Genomic DNA, 19,567 nt, shown 5'->3' with positions numbered 1-19,567 from the left:
ATCAAAGTCGGCAGCGCAGCCGACGGACCACATCCTCTCCCTGATTTGCCCCGAGCCCCTGCGCGAACTCGCCCGGAGGAGTTGGGGCGCTGTAACTCGGCCTAAGTGAATTGGCCTGGGTCGCAGTGCAAGTTCGACGCGAAGGCCCTGGAGCACTGTACATGAGCCCCGTGCTCACGTACGCATTCAGGCACAGGAGAATCAATGGTTCGCCCGGCGTCCCCGCACCTGCTCGCCCGACAGCATTGTAGCGCTGTGGATGTGCACCGTCTTCACGTCCCGGCCCGGGGAGAGTGAGTGGTTCTCGGGGTCACTGTGCAGTCACGACCCTAAGGTAATCGGTCCGCTGTGCGTGCGCCTGTTTTCAATATCCCTCAGGGCGCAGGAAGATCAAATGCTCTGCCCCGGGGTCCCAGCGCGAACTCGCCCAAAAGTATTATGGCCCGTGCCTAGGCACCGTATTCCCATACATGTTCCGGCTCGGGGAGATTAATTGCCTCACCCAGCGAACCATTTATACCTCGATTCGGGCTCGGGAAGGCTAAGTGCTTTGCCCGGAATCACCGCGCGAGCTCCCCGAGTGTATTATGACCGATGTGCCACTGTAACTGCGCCCACAAGGGCTAAGGGATCCCTTCGACAGTGCCGAACCATGCTGCCTGTGTGTTGGGGGGTTTCTTTCGGCGTACTGAGCCCTCCAGCCTACGGTCGCATGCATTACACCGCAGTGTGCAGCCTCTGGTGCTACTACTGCCACTCTGTGAAATCAGCGAGAGCTCGCGTGGCCAGAGTGTCCCCGCCCAAAACAACCAGGTTCACCGACTCAGTTCACAGCGACACCTGGCCGCCACGCTTCAATGCAGGATCGGGGCCAGCCTGATTCAGCTCCCCGAGGGTATTATGGTGCTGTGCATGAGCCCCGTTTCTACCTATATGGTCAGGCACCAAGAGAAAATCGGGTCTCAGAGCGCTTCATGTCGCCCCGTTGCGGACACCATATCTAGTTTGTACGGCACAGGGATATTAAGTGATTTGCCCAGAATCACCGGATGCTCAGCGTCATTGCCGAGATTCAAACCCAGGTCCCAACATTCAGTGTCGACCGCCCAAGCCCTTAGGCCAACTCCTCTCGATAATTGAATCACCCCGTCATAACAGCGCGGGCTAGCCCCGAAGGTACTCGAAGCGCTGTGCAGGAGTACCCTTTTTTAAATACCTTACCGGGCAAAGGGAGAATAATTGGTTTGCCCAGAGTCAAGGGGGGGTGGCCCCGACATCGAGGCAATACAAACACGCCAGCGTTAAACCCCCCCCCGCGGCCGTCATCACAACGGCGGCTGCCGGGTGCAATTACAAACGTCCGCCCCCTGCTCTAATTTACCGCCATTTCTAATCACCACACGGAGATTTATCTTGCGCCCCCTCCGCCCGTGGCAATCCGTGCCACAGGGGCCCGTCGACCTGGTACTGCCAAGGGCCAGGGCCGGGGCGGAGTGGATGCAGCAAGACTCACTGTTAGTTATGGACGTACGACGACGAAGCGACGACCGATGATGCGGCGTGGTGGGCGACAAAGAGGTCGCCAGGAGGGTGGGGGAAGGCTAAATAGCCTCCCCTTCCCCACAGGGGCCAGGAAGTGACGCGCTTGGGCGTCACATCCGGCCAGCATGAGGAGAGGGGGACAATGGTCGGCGTCCCCGCCCCCTCCACTTGGGAGGGGGTGGGGAGGGGTGACCGGTGCCCCGACTGCACTAGGGCGCCGACCGCGGTCGGCGGCATTACATTTGGTAAATTCCATGGCTTCTTTGTGGCCAATAATTCAAGTAAATTAAAAGCAGCACCAATATTGCGGTCCCTTGTTGTGGCCCATCACTGCTGAGGTCACTGACCTGGAGTTATGCAGAAGGGAAATGTGAGCAAAAGTTCAGCTTCTCGTCTGTGTTTTTGTTACTTTCTGCTTCTTTTTTTAATTGGGACGCCAGGCCTGATTATAGTAAGTAAACATGTACATGTCGGCCCCTCGCTTGTCTGGAGGGCTGCGGTTGGCCAAAAAGTGACCCTAAAATGGAGTAAAAAAAACACACGAAAAGGCAAGGTAGCCAACTGGGACACACTGTTCTGGATATGTTCTGCGGCTAGGTAGATGCCATTCTATCTTCAGTACTCTTTTTTTTTTCAGGGGAAAAACAGCCGCCACAGGAATCACATAAATGAGGGAAGAGGAAACAGGTCGACGGCTTCATAGAGCCCAATCGACATAGAGGCAGATCTATGAGGCATTCATGCAGCGATGGGAGAGGTAAAAAGAAAATACTGGGCGTATATGAAATGGCTTCTGACCCCATCTCTAGGAAGGATGAGTTTGTAAGCGCGCAGGCGGGGGGAGGGGCGAAGGCAGGGAGCAAGCAAGAGGAAGACAGATGGCGCTGAAGGCTGGCGGTTCGCACGTGCACGCTCACGTGAACACAAGCTTGTCGCCAGCCAGCAGCACTTTCAAAATTCACCTACTAAAGCTCTCCGAGCAGCGCATGCGCGTTGACTCAGCGAGACCTAAACAACCCTAAAACAGCAAACATGTGAAGAAAACACTTTAAAAGATATTTAGAACTGTCATTTTTTTTCTAAATTACTAATTAAGCCAGCCACATTACAAAAGGTTAAAGTAGATTTTCCAGATATTTTGCACCTACTAGCTATTGGCCCTTCTATAATAGCGTAATGTAAGCAATTAGTCTTTAGTTTTACTCTGAGAAAGGCGACGAGCTGCATGCTACTAAGGGAAATATCTCAAATTCCACATTTCAGTAGAGAGCACAAGGCTGGCAGATGGCGATAAGAGGAACAACAATATATTGTTTTTAATTTGAAGAGGATGGATTTCAGATCTTTTTTAAAATAGGATGAGAGATTGTGCCAGGTACAGCACAGTTCGAGTCGAATTACAGATTCATGGTGCACAGCCAGAGGAGTGGCTAAGAGTAGGAATGTAAGATTATTTCAGTACCACTGTAAAAATATAATTTTTCACAAGTACACCATAATTTAACATTATTATATTCGTGTCAGCCACAAACTGGACATCTCTGTATATTATGCGTACCTTTTTTGGGTAGGGTGAGCCTTAACTGGCGGCCACTGTTGTTTGGCTAATTTACGAGTAATCTTCATTACTCCGAGCCAGTGTTTAGTTTGTAAAAAATTAAGTTCTAGGACCAAAGTTATTTTAGCATTAATGACTGTTTATGTGCAGGTAGGTGTCCTTTCCTGCACATAAACAATCATCCCTGCAAAGGAGGCACCCTTGCACTATGGCACAAGGGTGCCTGTGTTGGCGCTAGGCGGCTGTTTTAGCACCTGCGCAGGGGTGAGCACAGGGATGTGCTGTATTCTTGTTAATACAGCGCATCACTGCATTTTTTAAATGACGCAGCTTGGTGCAGCAGATTTGCTACCAGCGCTGCGCTGAGCCATTTCATTGTAAATATACCCCCTAGGAGCATATTGACTAGGGCCTTGTGCCTCCGGATTGTCACTTTTTACGAGGCTCTGGTGGCATAATGCCCTGCGCTATATTTACATTGCGGCGCTAAACCCCTTTGCGTGGCTTAACACCACATTTTAAATATTGTACCCTTCAACACAGTTTTCTGCGTCAAAGGGAAGTGCCCCAGATTTACAAGGATGTGTAATTCTGAGGCAGCGCCAAAAACTAATGCCATTCAAAAGTAGTAGTTAGAGTGGTACGACGAGGAGACAGATTTATTTATTTTTGTTTTGTGCTCTTTCTATGCATGCTGCATCCTGCCTCACTCATGGAAGGAGCAAATTGCCATTGCAGGGACACCTTCCTGCACATAAACAGTCCTCCGTGTAATGCAGGTACCCTTGCACCCCGGTGCAAGGGTCCCTGCATTGGTGCTAGACAGCTTTTTTTTACCACTGGCACAGGGGTGAGCACAGGGATGTGCCGTATTCTTGTTAATACGGCACATCCCTGCGTTTTTTAAATGCAGCTCGGCACAGCAGATTTGCATGCTGTGCCATTTCATTGTAAATATACCTCCAAGTGTCATCATTTGATGAACTCTCATAAATATGTGCCACTGTTTAGAAATTCATTAGTGTACTGAGCAGTGGCAAACAGTGGTACAAATTAAGCACTGTTCCAAGTCCTGATCTTCGTTGTCTCAGCCCTTACAATGAGCATTCAATCCTGTTAACAGAAGCTCTTACCCAAGCCAGTCAAAACATTCCCATCCCACCAATATGGGTTCCTTTTCCTGGCACACCTCCCATCATACCCTGTTAAAGGAAGCAAAATCACCCCATCTCTTGTTTCCAAGCACCCCATCTCCATCTGAAGCCACATAAGTCACCTCCAAAAGGAGTCGTGGTGTGGCAAACCTGGACTGTGACTAGGAAGACCAGGACTCAGAGTTAGTAACTGGGCCACTACTTCCTCGTTTGTTTTCCTCATCCCAGTACTTACATAGGTAACTGATACCCAACTAAAATATTCTGCTTCAACTCAAACATTCAGAAACTCCAACCATAAAACGTACTCAAGTTGGAAGTTTATTAAATGGATTACGGTCCCAAAACTGCATCCTAAACAGAGGAACAAAAACTAGATAATATATTCTCCCCAACTGCACTCTGTAGTGTCTCATCAAGGCATGAGGAGTAGACACGTGGCAGCATTGCAAATATTAGACATCGCAGCTCCCATAAGTGCTATACAGAAAGCAGCAACCTTCCTTGAACTTGCGTTGACAGGACTCCTGTTCGTATTCACAAGCTTCCTTGCTTTAGCCATCTAGTCAGAAAAATACAATTATCCTTTCCAAAAGGTTCTCTCAGGGCCGTATAAATCTCCAAGGCCCAACGGACATCAAGATTGTGCATAAACTCCTCTTCATTATAGGTTGGCAGGAACACAAACCGGCAAGACTAAATCCCTTCAACAATTAAAAGTTGAAGGGATTTGGCCTCAATACAACCTTATCTGAGCAGAATCTCAAGAATGGTTGTGAACACAAGCGCTCCCTGTTCACCAACCCTTAACCCCGAAGAGATTGCTACTAAAATCTATTCTTTTTATGAAAAAAAAGAAAATATATGAGATCTGCAGAACTCAGCGACTTGAATAGGAGCTCTGAAGTGCTTGTAGAGCACGGGGAAGGAACAGGGCAATGGATTACTGGGTTCCTTAGAATAAGGTTTCTCAATAGGCTAGCCACCTTGAAAGGGGTAATGGCTGCGCACTGATACCATGGCGCGGAAACAGTAAGCCACAGCGGAAAGCCACTCCTCAAAAAAAGCAGTACAAACGAAGGATTCCCAGAAGAGGTGCTCACATTCCCATATCCACACCAATCGCCAGTGTCAGTAATGGGATTTTAATGTCAATGGATTTCTGACAGCTGACTAAATGTAATCATCTCAGGAGAACACCCCTTTGCTCTCAGATTCACCCTGTCAGATGGCCGGAAGTGGACCAGAGGTGCATGTGTTAGACAAGTGACCCTTGGGAGGTAAGGAAACACCGGTAACATCCAGTGTGCCTGTACAGCTATAGCGTACCACAGTAGATCCAGCACATGACCTCGGTAAACAACACTACCCAGTTCTCCTGAACTCTCTACAGTACCCCTTGGATTAAAACCATGGAAATGAAGGCATAAAGCAGCAGTTTGGACCATAGACAAAAACTTGGGGGCATATCATCAACGGCCAGCGATAATTATCGCTGGCCGCTCTTAGCGTTAAAATGTTAAACGCCGGCTATCGCAGATAATTATCACCATGCTAGCGCTGTATTAACAACGCTCAGCGCAATGGCGATAATTATCCTAGCAATAGCGATGTTTTCCATGGAACATCGCTGGTTTTCCAGCGATGTTCCATGGAAAACGGCGATACCCTTGATAATAGGGGCCTGTGGTCTTAGCCACACAATCCACCCCCCATGTTAAGTATGCCTTAGTCAGGAATTTAACAGACGTTAAATTCCTGCGTTAAGGCATACTTAGCGCGATTTAAATAATCGCTTCCCCGCATTGTAAATATCGCGAAGCTGCCTTCGTGATATTTACCCATGCTGTTTCCACAGACACGCCTACTTTGCATCTCATTAGCGATGCAAAGTTAGGCGTGCTGGAAACGGGAGCAAAATCAGCAAAACATGCGATAGCGTGTCTTTGCTGATAAGGCGATAAAATTATCGCCGCTTTTCGGCCGAAAACGGCCGCAAAAGCGGCGATAATTTGTTATCGCCGCATTGTTAATACGCCCCATGGAGTGTTAGAAAATTATCTTTTGCCCTGTTCATCTCATTTCTTACTGAATGATACTGGTGTTAACTGATTATGACTGTACCCTGGGATCTGCTAACCAGTGCTATGTTTAAAAAGGCACATGTGGTACACTTACAATTGGCAAAGACAGACCCAATAAGTCCCTAGTAGATAATAGGTCCAGGGGTTGCAATCTACCTATAAGTCCCTAGTATAAATTAGGGTATGGAGGTTTAGAGGCCCAGCAGATTTCCTGCACTTGCATGTGTGCACGGCTGAGTGCCAGCTGTCATTTTAAAGGCAGTCTTGCTTTGCAGACTGTCTTTAATATATGCTAATTCGACTTTGGTGGTATGGGCACCTTAAAACTAGTAGCCTACTGTATTTGTACATATTGGGCATCTGCAATGTCTCCTCTAGGTGTCTCAGGGGTGGGGGGCCATGTAACTATAAGTAGAGACCTTATAAAATATCTTTTATATGCCCTGGTGAGGAAAAAACTGCCCGTTTCAATTTTTCCAATGTAGGTACTTGGCTCCATAGGTTAACATTGCAATATTTTATTTAAGTAGAACAATTGCTAGGAAAGGAGTAACAAATGTCCCTCAAGGTCTTAAAGGATTGGTATTAATGAATTCAACAACCTGCCAGTGTTGAATTTGTCATAACGACTACAGAAAATAAGTTAAGACTTTCTTTTCTGTGAGCCAAAATCCAGCCTTCTAGCAGTCTCCCCTGATTGGTCAGCACTAAGAGGCTTAGCTAGGCTGCTTTGATTAGGTTATAAGTGGCCTGACCGGAGCAGAGGTTATCTGATGGTGGGAGCTACAAAGACCAGGCCAGGAAGGTGGGCGGTTAATAAAACCTGGTCTTCAAATAGAGGAGTAAAAGAATGCCAGGCCTACCTACCCCCACATTCTGCACCCCAGACAGATGACAGGCTTAGGACAGGAATTTGCAGAGGTCAGGGGGAGGAGAGCCAATCGAAATGAGCCACACTGTGGGTTGACTAAACCAGCACTTACTCCTCTGGAGAGAATTCATCCATGTTGGATTTTGGAAGTGCAGTGCTTTGTGGGATAAGAAGATGCCACACTTTGGTGGAAGTTGTCATGCTTTTGGATGGTACCCAGCATCTCATTGGACAGAGGTGCCCCACTGCTTATCGCCCCAAAACATTGAATAAATATGTGAGAGCTGCATAGTCTCTCAGATCTGCTGCCTGAAACTACAAGGAGAAGAAGGACTTCACTTTTGGAATCTTGATTTGCACCCAAAGGCCTGCTGCACAATCTTGCACTACATCCCTGGGGACTGTACCTTGCTTCAAGGAAGATTAAGGCTTGGACTTCCCGCAAACTATAGGTTAAAAGAGCCTACCTGCATCATCTCTTTCAAAAGTCCCTATCCTTGAGTGCATCAAGTGGACTATTAAGGACTTGGCCGTGTGCATTGAGAGAATTGTAGCCCAGACATCCCAGAGCCTAATGGCTAGTCGTCGGTGCATACTTACCCTTACCTATAACCCACTTTCCAATATAAAGCATCCTCTTGTGATGCTTCCAGAAAACATGACCTTGCACAAATTAGACATGCTTATAATATTGTGAAGTTACTGTGCACTAAAGAACAATTATGCCTAGCAAAATCATACGTAGAAGATAGAGGTAGAAGGGTATTCTCTCTGCGGGCAAACAAATCTACGTCTGGCAGTCTAACAATGACTGAGTCAAGGCAAGAGGCACAGAGGAGGGGAAGAACATGCCCAGATGGTCTACAGGCCTATTCTTCCTGCCATGAATATGCACTGTGCACAGAGACAGGTTGGTCTTCACCCATGTATAATCTCATGAGCGAGGGTCAACGGAATCTGTGCTTGTATTCCCCCCCCTCCTGTGGGGGGATGTTTGCTACGACTGCCTAATTGTCCTGAACTGCACATTGTGACCCCCTCAATAATGAAGCAAAATAGCCATCTGCACTGCTTTCATCCCCCTCCAGTTGAAGGACAATGCTCTTTGTTCCCGAGATGATTCCACTTGCACCAAGTTGTTTCCCAAAGTAGCAGCCCCCTGACCACCCGCTTGCATCTGTTGTCAGAATGTTGGGTGGGAGAACTTCTAGAAAGATGCCTTTAGCTAAATGTTCCTGGTTCAGTCACCAATGGAGAGACTGAAAGATTGCTGTTATTGTAACTTCTTGCTTGTGATGCTGTGAATTGGGATCCCAATACCCAAGAAGATATTTACTATAAGCTGTATAATGAAATGTGGCACAAGAAGGATCGCCTTCAATGAGAACATAAAGCCTGGACCTCAACCATTCTCTCGCTGAAAGGGCTTCCTTGACCAGATGAGAGGAGAGCTGGGACACCGGTTTTTGTTTTCTGGATGCCGGCAGAAATACTTTCCCAGACTTGTTTTGAATCGCACCCCTATGAATCGTAGTTTCTGAGTTGAAGTCAAGTGCTACTTCTCGTGGTTTAGTAAAATCTGTGTTCTTCCAACTGGCTGCAAATGTCCATCACATTCTCGCCAGACTTAAAGACAGGAGAAGCACAGATCAACTAGACATCTAAGTATGGAATCGCTTGAATTCCTTGTGCATGAATAAGCCCTACAATTGGTGCTAATACCTGGGGAAGAAGTCAGCCTGGAACAAAGAATCTGAAACTGGTAATGTCCATCTTGAACACAAAACCATAATGATTTCTGCTATGTTTGATGTATCGGCGCATTCAGATATCTATCTAGGAGGTCCAAAGATGCAAGGATGTCTCTAATTTTTATATACAGTAAGATTACTTGCAGGGACATTACATTGAATGCTCCATATTGAGTATAAATGTTCACTACTATCAGATCTAGAACTGGCTTGTAATCTCTGGATGCTTTCTGGACCAGGAACAAAATTGAGTACAATCCCTTCCTTCTCTGAAATGAAGGGACTGGAATTATAGCTTTATTTTATTTTATTTATTTTATTTTATTTTAGTGTTTTATAGAGCGTGAACTTGACCCGTGAGGGTATCAGAGCGCTGTACAAGATATACAGAGGTGTACAAACAAAGTCAAAAGTGCAGAAATATACAGAACTAAACAAAAGGATGGCGAGGGGCAGGGGTGTAGGGAACATAGGGGAAAAGGGGGATACAGATGTATGATTGCAATCATAGTTAAAGTCGGTAAGAACATAGACCCCACATATTCTCTGCAGGGAGAGTTTGTGATCTGGGGAAGAAGCGATAGTCTTAGATTCATCAGGCTTGAGGTCAGGCATGGCAGGCATTAGACGAGGAATTTACCCATGAGGAAGGTTTTGGCCTCCTTCTTGAAACGTGCTAGAGAAGGGATCTTCTGATGGCGGGAGGGAAAGAGTTCCAGATTTTTGGTGCTGCCCCGGTGAACGCCCTATTGTAGGTTCTTTTTTTCTGAAAGAAGGCGGGTTGGAGTAAGAGGTTTCCGGCGGTCCGGGAATTCCTGCTTCCTCCAGATACCACTAGTTTCTGTGCCAGATAAGCAGGGGAGTTTGTGTATAGAGCCTTGTGTGTAATGCATGCCAGTTTCAACTGAATTCTGGCCTCTAGAGGGAGCTAGTTCAGCGCTTGCATATGTGGAGAGATGTGGTCGAATTTCCTGGTGCCGGTGAGTAGTCTGGCGGCCGCGTTGAGGCATGCTTTTAAGGGTGCTAGGGAGATCTTGGGTAGACCAGTGAGGGTGGAACAACCATATTCCAGTCTGGAGATGACTAGTGCTTGAACTGCCATTTTTAATTCAGGAGCATCGATGAAAGGTTTCAGCTTCCATAGGTAGCTCAGGTGGAATCTAGCTGCTTTAGCCATCGAGTTGATGTGGTCTCACATGTTCAGGTTACAGTCTAGGATTATGCCCAGGGATTTGGCAGAGTCCACAATGGTCGGCGGGCAGTTTAGGGCTGTGATGGCCTTGATCCACATCTGGCTTTATAAGGGGAGATTAGGAGAAATTCAGTTTTCTTTGCGTTGAGTTTGAGTTGGTTAGTGGCTAGCCATTGGACAGTCAGTTTCAGGGTCTCGTTCAGGGAGAGGATCTCCTCGAGCGAAGAGATATTGATGTATATGTGGGTATCGTCCACATACATATGGTAGGAGATGTTGGCGGTACGAAGAACTTTGGTGAGTGGCTCTAAGTAAGGATTAAAGAGGGTGGGGGACAGGGTTGAGCCTTGGGGGACTCAAACCGTGACCGGGGTGGGAGCTGAAAGGTTGCCGTTAATGAGGAATCTCTGAGATCGGTTATGGAGGAAGGACCTGAACCATTCTAGGACCACACCATCCAGACCCATCCTTAGATTGAGGCGTTTGAGTAGTTTATCGTGGTTGACCGTGTCGAAGGCGGAGGATAGATCTAAGAGGATTAGAAGGCAGGTTTTGCCTTGGTCTAGGGCTTGGAGGGCATCGTCCACGATGTGGAGCATAGTAGTTTCAGTGGTATGCTCCGGTCTGAATCCAGATTGGAAGTCATCAAGTAGGTGGAAGTTGTTGATGTGCTGACTCAGTTGTTGTTGTACACACTTTTCCAGTACATTGGCTAATAGTGGGATATTGGAGATAGGTCTGAAATTGTCGAGGGAGATTGGATCCAGTGATGGGTTTTTTAAAATAGGGAGGACTTGAGCAGCTTTCAAGGGGTCCGGAATCGAGCCCTGCTGGAGAGAGGCATTTATTATTGCGGTCCAGCAAGGAACAATGGATTGAGAGGCAGCAGTGAGGCAGTTGGAAGGCAGCGGGTCATTAAAGTGGTTGTTTGGGTTTAGGGTAGAGAGGATTTTGGAGATGAAGTCTTCGTCATAATATTCAAAGTCAGTCCACCGGGCTAGGTTTTTAGGTGAGGCCAGAGGGGGTGGAGCGGAGAAAGGGGGCAGGTCTGGAAGGGGTTAAGAGTAGGTGGCGGTACTGAGTTTGATTCCTAAAGCCGTGGTTTTATCAGCGAAGAAAGAGGAGAATTCCTCTGACGATATTAGAGATTTGGGGGATTCTTTTGGTGTTTTAGCCAGTTTATTAGATTGGTGTTTGACCAGCTCAAAGAGCTTATGGGGTCTATTCTTGGCGTTCCCCAATTCCGATCTGAAATATTCTTTTTTTGAATTGAGGATGTGCTTGTTGTAGGAGTTTCTCGCCTGGCGGAGAAGTTTTAGATGCGTAGCCGAGGAGTGTTGTCTCCAGTTTCTTTCATAGTGCCGTAGGGATATCCTCTCCATGTTGAGCTTTATTGAGCAACACATTCTGGGTCCCACTGGAACAAGGCTTGTTGGTTCTGCAGATCTTTGGGCAAAGAGTTGAGTTAAAATAGTCTCCTGCACTTTCTATCTGATATCTGATACCCATTTCGTACGGCTTCCAGGACCTCATGGTTACATATTGACGTCTTTTGTTTCCCCAGATCAAATGCCAGCCGGCCTCTGACTGGAAGATAAAAACCCACAGCACAGACACTGCTTGGTGGGTGGTGGGGCGTAGTAGAAACGGTAACTCCTGCAGATTGTGTCTGGGGCTTTTCTGGTGGAGAGATGTCCCCGCTTACAAAAGTGTTGATTCATAGCTTTTGACTGGAATTGGGGCCCAAAAGCTGTCCATGGAGCATAGATTTTCTCGCATAGGAGGTTTCTGTCCTCCAAAGACTTCTTTACCAAAATCTCCAGCTGTGTCCTGAACAGCTTATATCCCGTGAAAGGAATATGCATCAACAAATTCATTTTGAGTGAAATCGGCTTTCCATGACCACTCCAGATTTGTAGTCTAGGAGCAATATATGGCCTTGGTGCTGCCCCCAGTGAAAATGAAAGTGGTAAAAAGCCTACTTGTTGTTCCATTATGGATAGGGGCACTGTAAAGTAAGACATTTGATCACTTTGCCAATTTATGAAAATCCTTCAATAAAGATTGGATAGTAAAATTTACTTAGGCAGAAGCTTGAATCTGAAAATTAGAGACAGAATACAATCTCTTCACCGCCAACTCCACCCACTAATCAACAGGGTCTGCTAGTGCTGCCTCCTGAGAGGTCATTATGCTCGGTGATGGCAATCCAGCATGAGAGAATCCACCTTAAAAACCTGAGGAAACTCCTTCACAACCATTAGAAGAGGGCATTGTCTAGTTAGGAAGTGAGGAAATGTGTGCATATGCACCCCTTGCCCCTTTTTCCAAACACGTTCCTTATAGTTCCATAAAGAGTAAAGACTCCGTCCTCTGATACTAGAGGGAAGTCATCTTCCTTCTCCTGGGTTGGTGCATTAGGAAAGGCAAGATTTTCCCTGAGCTGTTGTACCTCTTTTACTCAGAACCCTGGATAAATCCGATTTTAATCTGGAGGGGTAGAGGGTGGTTGCGTGCCTTTTCAGGGTGTAATGGGAGGTCTGGCAGAGATATTAAACCATATTTGCTGGATGTTTTGAAAGTCTCTTTCATCACCATCCATATTTCACCTTAATATTGAAAGTCCCGGGAAGAAACCTGCCAGCAAAAACATTTTGTAAAAATTCCATACCAGTGAGCCTAAATAAACAAACTTTCCAACATAAATTACTACATGTAAAATATTCTAAAATGTCCAGGAGGACTAGAGGGTTTGCCCAAAGGTTTAACAAAGAGGTTTGCCAAGAAGTAGTGTGTGGGCAGGTGAATGCGAAAAAATATAAAAAGCATTAAGAAACATTTGAAGCCTAACATTAGGGGACAAGCCTTCACAGAAGAGTACGCTGACTGATAAGGCACACAGTTGGCAATGAGATGCCTAAAGTAGTTCATACCAATGGATGTGGTAGAGAGAATATAGTTATTAGCAGTTAATGTGTATCAGATCTCAATCATGTGACCAACCGCACAACATAGGTTTGTGTTCATGATACAATACACATAAAAATATAGAAACAGTTTGGAAACAGGCAATTCAGATAGCAGCAGTATGTACACAGAGAGGAAAACCTGATATACAAAAACAAAACATACATGTTCAACCATAAACACCTGAGCAGTTGATTCTGCATTGCAGAAAAAACATTTGTAAGAGGAAGTGACAAAGTAGCAACCTGATCGCTTGATGGCCTCTTGATTCCAAACAAATGGTGTTTTTAAAGACTTGAAGATAATTAAAAACTTATAGACCCTGTGTCCTCAGAGAATGGGACAGTATGGCATTTTTTTTATTGAAGGTCAAATTCAAAGGCATCAATTGCTACTCAGTAATTATATAATTCAATAATTATAACTGGAGGCTTACGAATCCTGTTTATTGTAAAACTGAAATAAATACTGAGTATGAGAATATCTCAAACTGTGCGCACCACCAGGTTGCACAATAGCAACAAACTACAATTAAATCTTGAAAAAAGCAGTACAGTAAAAAACCAACTCTTCAGTGTGTAATGACAGAAACGGTAAATAAACATCCCACTGTAGTATGAGGTTGATAGCAGAACTCGCATCTATCCAGGTCTTACAGAATGGATGTCAGAATTTGAAGAGTAGTATCAACAACCATAACTCGCTACACACGTACCTTCATGCAGGCACAATAAATAGCCCCATCAGATTGTAAAATGTATTTCTGTGATGCCCACAGTGTCATGCGGATAAGGAAATGTGGATTTCTTGTAGTAGTGAAGGCCTATCGTAGGCTTTTGTGGGCGGTGGGGCAAAACAACCTGAGGAGCTCTCGGGACATTTCGCCCAACAGAAAGTTTTAAAATAGTGCATTTTAATGTCCAGTTGATCTGTAATTGTGGTTAAACGTTTGTGATTTGAGGACTAGTTTACAAAGTATTTGTTGTGGAACTCGCACAGCTTCATTTCCTGCACCATGATGACTATAAAGCTTTTCATTAAAGGTTTCATTTGCACTTTGAAGCATTGATTTGATTGTGGTGGCTCATTAGTGTGGGCATTAGGTATCTACCCTCCCTCCCCCTTTTCCCAGTGCATGATGGTTGTCTGTCAGACTGAGCGAAGGTCAGCCTGATAGACACTTATCATGTCATGGTCAGGCATCCATGTGCTTTTTATGCAGCATGGTCTTCCAGTTCTTGCTCCCTGTCTGTATTCTCCAGCTTCCTCCCAGGCTTTTATGTCTCAGCAGTCAATAATCAATAAGGGAAGTAATGAACCACATAAGTCTGTGTACAGTCTCAAGGAAGATAGTTCTGGAGACCCTCAACCACACTTTCATAGGTTGTGGTGTATATTATATCCATTCGCCTGGTTTGGTGGATAGCATCATCGTCGGGTCTATAACTTGAGTGTCCAGTTCTACAAATGATTCACCAACCTCCACCATAGGGAGACTGTCTGGGTATTGCCAGTGGTATGTCACTTAATATAATCTCATATCCAGTGGGGGAAGTATTTATTATGTAGAAACAGGATAGGGATTAGGTTAAAAACCAGGGCGGTGTATATGTGGGTAAGGTACTGGTCCACTGCACATTTGAATTAGGTTTACATGTTTTGACCAGTATGTGCCCTAACGAGTCTAGTGGCATCCATCAGGACTATATTGTGGAAAACCTACATTTGTTGGATACTTAGGATAGTGGATAGGATAGCACTCGTACAGCGCACTAATAGTCGGAGGTGTCAAGGGCTATAGCAGACCAGGAGGAAACAAGATGAGAGGCAGCCAAGCAACCAAAACTAAGAAGAAAAAAGCCAGGTTTTCAGATGTTTTTTAAAAGCCAAGAAGGAGTCTGCATTAGAAATGTAAGTGGGCAGGGAATTCCATAACTTGGCGGCTGTTACCAAAAAGGAGGGCCACTCCATCTAGTCCTACAAAATCTAGGGATCACAAATTGTTTCTGCTAGGAGGATCTCCGGTGCCTCCCCGGAACATACCATTGGAAGAGAGATTTCAAGCATGAAGTGCCCTTACTATGCAAGACCTCAAATACCATGTACAGAGCCTTAAAGCAGATACGTTTCTTGACGGGGAGCCGGTGAAGGGAGCAAATGCCATCCCTGGCTGAAAGACGCTTGGGAATGTTCAGGATAAGATGAGCTGCCACGTTTTGTACCACCTGAAGTTTATTAAGGGAAACACCATTGATGTTCAGGTACAGAGCGTTACAGTAGTCTAGCCGAGAAGTGACCAGGGCAATAATAGTTGACTGGTGCAGCTCAGGAGGAATAAAAGGCATGACCTTTTTCAAAATTCTCAGGATGTAGAAACATGTGCTGACCATGCGACTGACCTGGGAGTCAAAACTCAGAGCATCATCACAGATGACCCCCAAGGTTTTGGCTGTCCTAATGGGCAGGGAGGGGACTGCAGACCGCCAGCCACCAAGAGTTTGGCCAAATGGAAGCACCAGCACTTCAGCCTTATCTGCGTTAATCTTCAGTGAGTTGTCCTTCATCCAGTAAATAATGCTGGACATACACTAATTAATACTCCTTGCTACCCATTGCAGATCATTGGCGATGGAGATGATAATTCTTGTATCGTCAGAATTTGCTAACACCTCAAAGCCAAAAGAACGCACCAGGTCAGCCAGGGTAGTCACATAGAGATTGAAAAGGGTGGGACTCAAAGATGAGCCCAGAGGCAACCCACAAGGAAGACTAAAGGCCTTGGCCTTAAAGCCTCCAAAGCTAACAGTTTGGGCCCTATTCAACAGAAATGAATGGAGTAGCTGTAGGGCTGTCCCAGTGATTCCCACTTGCCGCAGGCACTGGACCATACGAGTCGTGGAGACAGTATCAAATGCCGCCAACAGGTCAAGCGTTATCAGGAACTGCCACCCCACCCTGATCTACCTGAGCACGGATACAGTCGCTAGCCGCAATAAAGGCAGACTCGGTACTGTGACCGGCGCGGAACCCATTCTGAGAAAGATATAAGGTCTCCTGGGAATCAACATATTTCATCAGCTCTTTATTGATTAATTTCTCCAGGATCTTGGCAGCGGTGGGGAGAAGAGAAATTGGGTGGAGATTCTTCAGATCCAGGGGGTCAGTGTTGGGTTTTTTAAGGAGCGGCTTAACAATAGCTTCCTTCCAAATGTCCGGGTAACTCCCGGATTGAAGCATGTCGTTAAACAACTTCATAAACATTTGGCCATTAGATCCGGAACTAGCTTGAGTATAGAATACGTACACGGGTCCGGAGGGGCTCCTGATTTTAAACCCAACAATAGCTCCTTAGTTTGCTGAACCCAGATCTGTGGAAAGACAATGAAAAGGTTCTCATTAGAACAATGAGCAGAGTCAACAAAAATCGTTTCTCCTCCCAGAGGAATAAGATCTCAAATAATATTGAGTACCGTTGCTTGAAAATAGACTGCAACCTTATTGCAGAACTCTTGAGAAGAGTTCAGCATATGTACCCTCGGAAGCTCAGCTATCTCCTTTATAACTTTAAACAGCATACTAGAGGAATTTTCAGCCGACCTGATCTTCTCTGTGAAAAAGCATGATTTGGCCTGAAAGATAGCCTGTTTATAGCTTCAAAGAAGTATTTTCTGTTTTTGTTTTTCACTGGGACATTGGTTGGCTCGCCATTTCCGCTCTTGTCTTTGGCATTCCCACCTAAGGGATGTGAGTTCTGCCGAGAAACAAGGGGCCGAGGGTTTTATTCTTTTAACAACACAGTTTTTATAAGGAACAGCAATATCCAGGGCTGCATTTATCCACTCACGGGATGCCTCTGCTGTAGAAGGGTATAAAATATTCCTAGCATCTTATACCTTTGCCAAGGCTGCTTTCCAGTTTTCAGCTGTGATTTTATCAAGCTCCTGCAGCGTATATGCCATGGGGAGGGACATTTTGTAATCGTAGTGGGGCGTGGCAAAAATTCTTTGAACCCGATCAACCAGTGATCAACCCAACTAGGAGACTGGACTGCCTTAATAACCAGATTATTATGGGTAGTAAAAATCCCATTTGATCAGCCGTGTGCATGATGGTTCATCGGTATTATAGATGGATGACTATATTTACTCACCAGCCTTCGTCTCGGGGCAAACTTTTATTCAAAAAGGGGTCATAGGGACTGCTTTTCGACAATAATTAGGGGGACATCAAAAGGAGAAAAGAAAACATAATAACACAATACAATGCATCTTCTTATAGTGATCCCCAATGCACCCAATGTGACGCTCATTAGTGTCCACTAAGGTAGCTGCTAGTGGCATTTATTTATAGTGTGAATTATTATAAACTCCAATAGGCATTGCTCCATGCTGCTCAGAATTATAATGCCTGAACAGTATATAATTCTTCATTGGCTTGTAGTGTAAGCCGTTTGGAAGAAGTGCATCTATAGTTACTAAAAAATAAATAAATAAATAAAATAAAAGTGGATAACAGTTTCAGTGATGTAATGCTTTAAAAAGGTTTCATAAAGGTATGATTTATTGTTAACATTATGTTTAGCATAATACCCATGTTGTTAGAAAGTAAATGGGGTAGTCTCCCTTCCTCACTTTCAAGCTCCTCACACATGCTTACAAAGCTCTCCACGACGCAGGACCAGCATATCTCAACCACCGCTTCAACTTCCACACACCCAACAGACAACTCCACTTCGCCCAGCTTGCCCTGGCCTCCGTCCACGGATCCACAAGACCAGGACCGGAGGAAGGTCCTTCTCCTACCTCGCCGCCAAGACCTGGAACATCCCTCCCCTCCACCTCAGGCAAACCGCATCATTGACACAGTTCAGGAATGACCTCAAAACTTGGCTCTTCGACATAACCTCCACACTCAATTGAACCAGCAGCCCCACCCCCCTCAGCACCTTGAGACCCTCACGGGTGAGTAGACACACTATAAAACAAGCATTTGCAATGCAAAAGGTCTCGCATTTGTTGCAGTTGGAGCTTCTGGCATTGTAAATGGCAGTGTTTTTTATCAATGTTTTTGTTTGCAGTGGAGTGATTATTTAAAAATTACACACTATACCATATTATAAGCTATTCTAGCAACTGTACAGTAAAGCTATGGCTATTTTAACGTAAAGGAGTGTGAATGGATGAATAAAAATACAAAAAACAGGATCTAAAAATTTACGATGGAATGTATAGCAGGGGACAGGGACTACCGATCACAACAAATGTACTTGAAGTGATTGGGGCATCATATGCAATAAAAAAAAAACTAAAATTTGTTTTTTAAATAATCGGTAGTACGGGGTGTCAGCGACGCTTGTGCAAATATTGTTCAGCTGGTGAAGTGGTCAGCTCTGTTTCCAGATGCAAAGTGGTGAAAGGTGAAGTATTCAGCTCTGTTTGCAGGCACAAAGGGATGAATGGTGAAGTGGTCACTCTCTTCAGCGGTGAACATGCTTTTTACTGTTGCTCATGGGCATCAAGGTCTAAGGCATTCCAGAGACCTTATATGATGGCTGGGGTTTGTAAATGAACCTACATTAAACACCACTAAGAGATGAAGCGATTTCTGCAACATCACATGATTTTTCTCCAAAATGTGTTTTTTCAGTTTTACTTTTTGGATTCCTGGGATGCTCTGGCATAAGATTCCCGGTTCCACCATGATTCATTTGGTACAGTAAATAAACACAATAACCAAAAATACTCTCAAACTGCAGTTTAACGGAGACGTGATTTTCTGTGTAACAGACAAACGCCTGACCATGGTCCCAGCAGGGGCACGTGCCACCTAATCTAGAGACACTTCTCTCACAGGAGTTGTGCCAACTCACCTGCAGCCAAAGCTATGGGTCACGGGAAAATGGGATAGATAGTAAGGGGGGTACAGGGAGAGAGAGAAAGGGGGCACAGGGAGAGAGAAATGGGGGCATGGAGAGAAATGGTGGACTGAGAGAGAACAGGGGAAGAGAGGCTGGAAGGGTGAAAACGAAAGGGAGAGAGGGCACTAGTGAGAGTGGTACCGGAAGGGGAAGGAGGTGGACAGGTGATATACATTTTAAAAAGCAGGTCTTTGGCAGTAGGTGATGACTGCTGGCAAGGACCAACACCCGGAAAGGAGGCTTGACATACGAGCCCCCACTATTATAATGTGAAACTATCATGCAACTACAATATCACAAAAAGGTGCTAGTTTTCCAAAGACACATGACCCGCCTGATGTACACACTACAAGATTCTTATAAGTCCCAAGAAGAACATAAAGACAAATTCATCTGGCACATTGGAAAAAAATGATACTTTTCAAATAGCCCTCCGTATTAAATTTGCTCCATTTCTACGCTCGATTAACAGATATAACTACTACCCAATCAATGGTATTCAATTGATCCACCTCGGAAGAATGAAGGCTG

This window comes from Triturus cristatus, chromosome 1_2 (assembly GCF_964204655.1).
Source record: "Triturus cristatus chromosome 1_2, aTriCri1.1, whole genome shotgun sequence".
NCBI classification, from domain to species: Eukaryota; Metazoa; Chordata; class Amphibia; order Caudata; family Salamandridae; genus Triturus; species Triturus cristatus.
Note: the sequence above shows the minus strand (reverse complement) of the source record.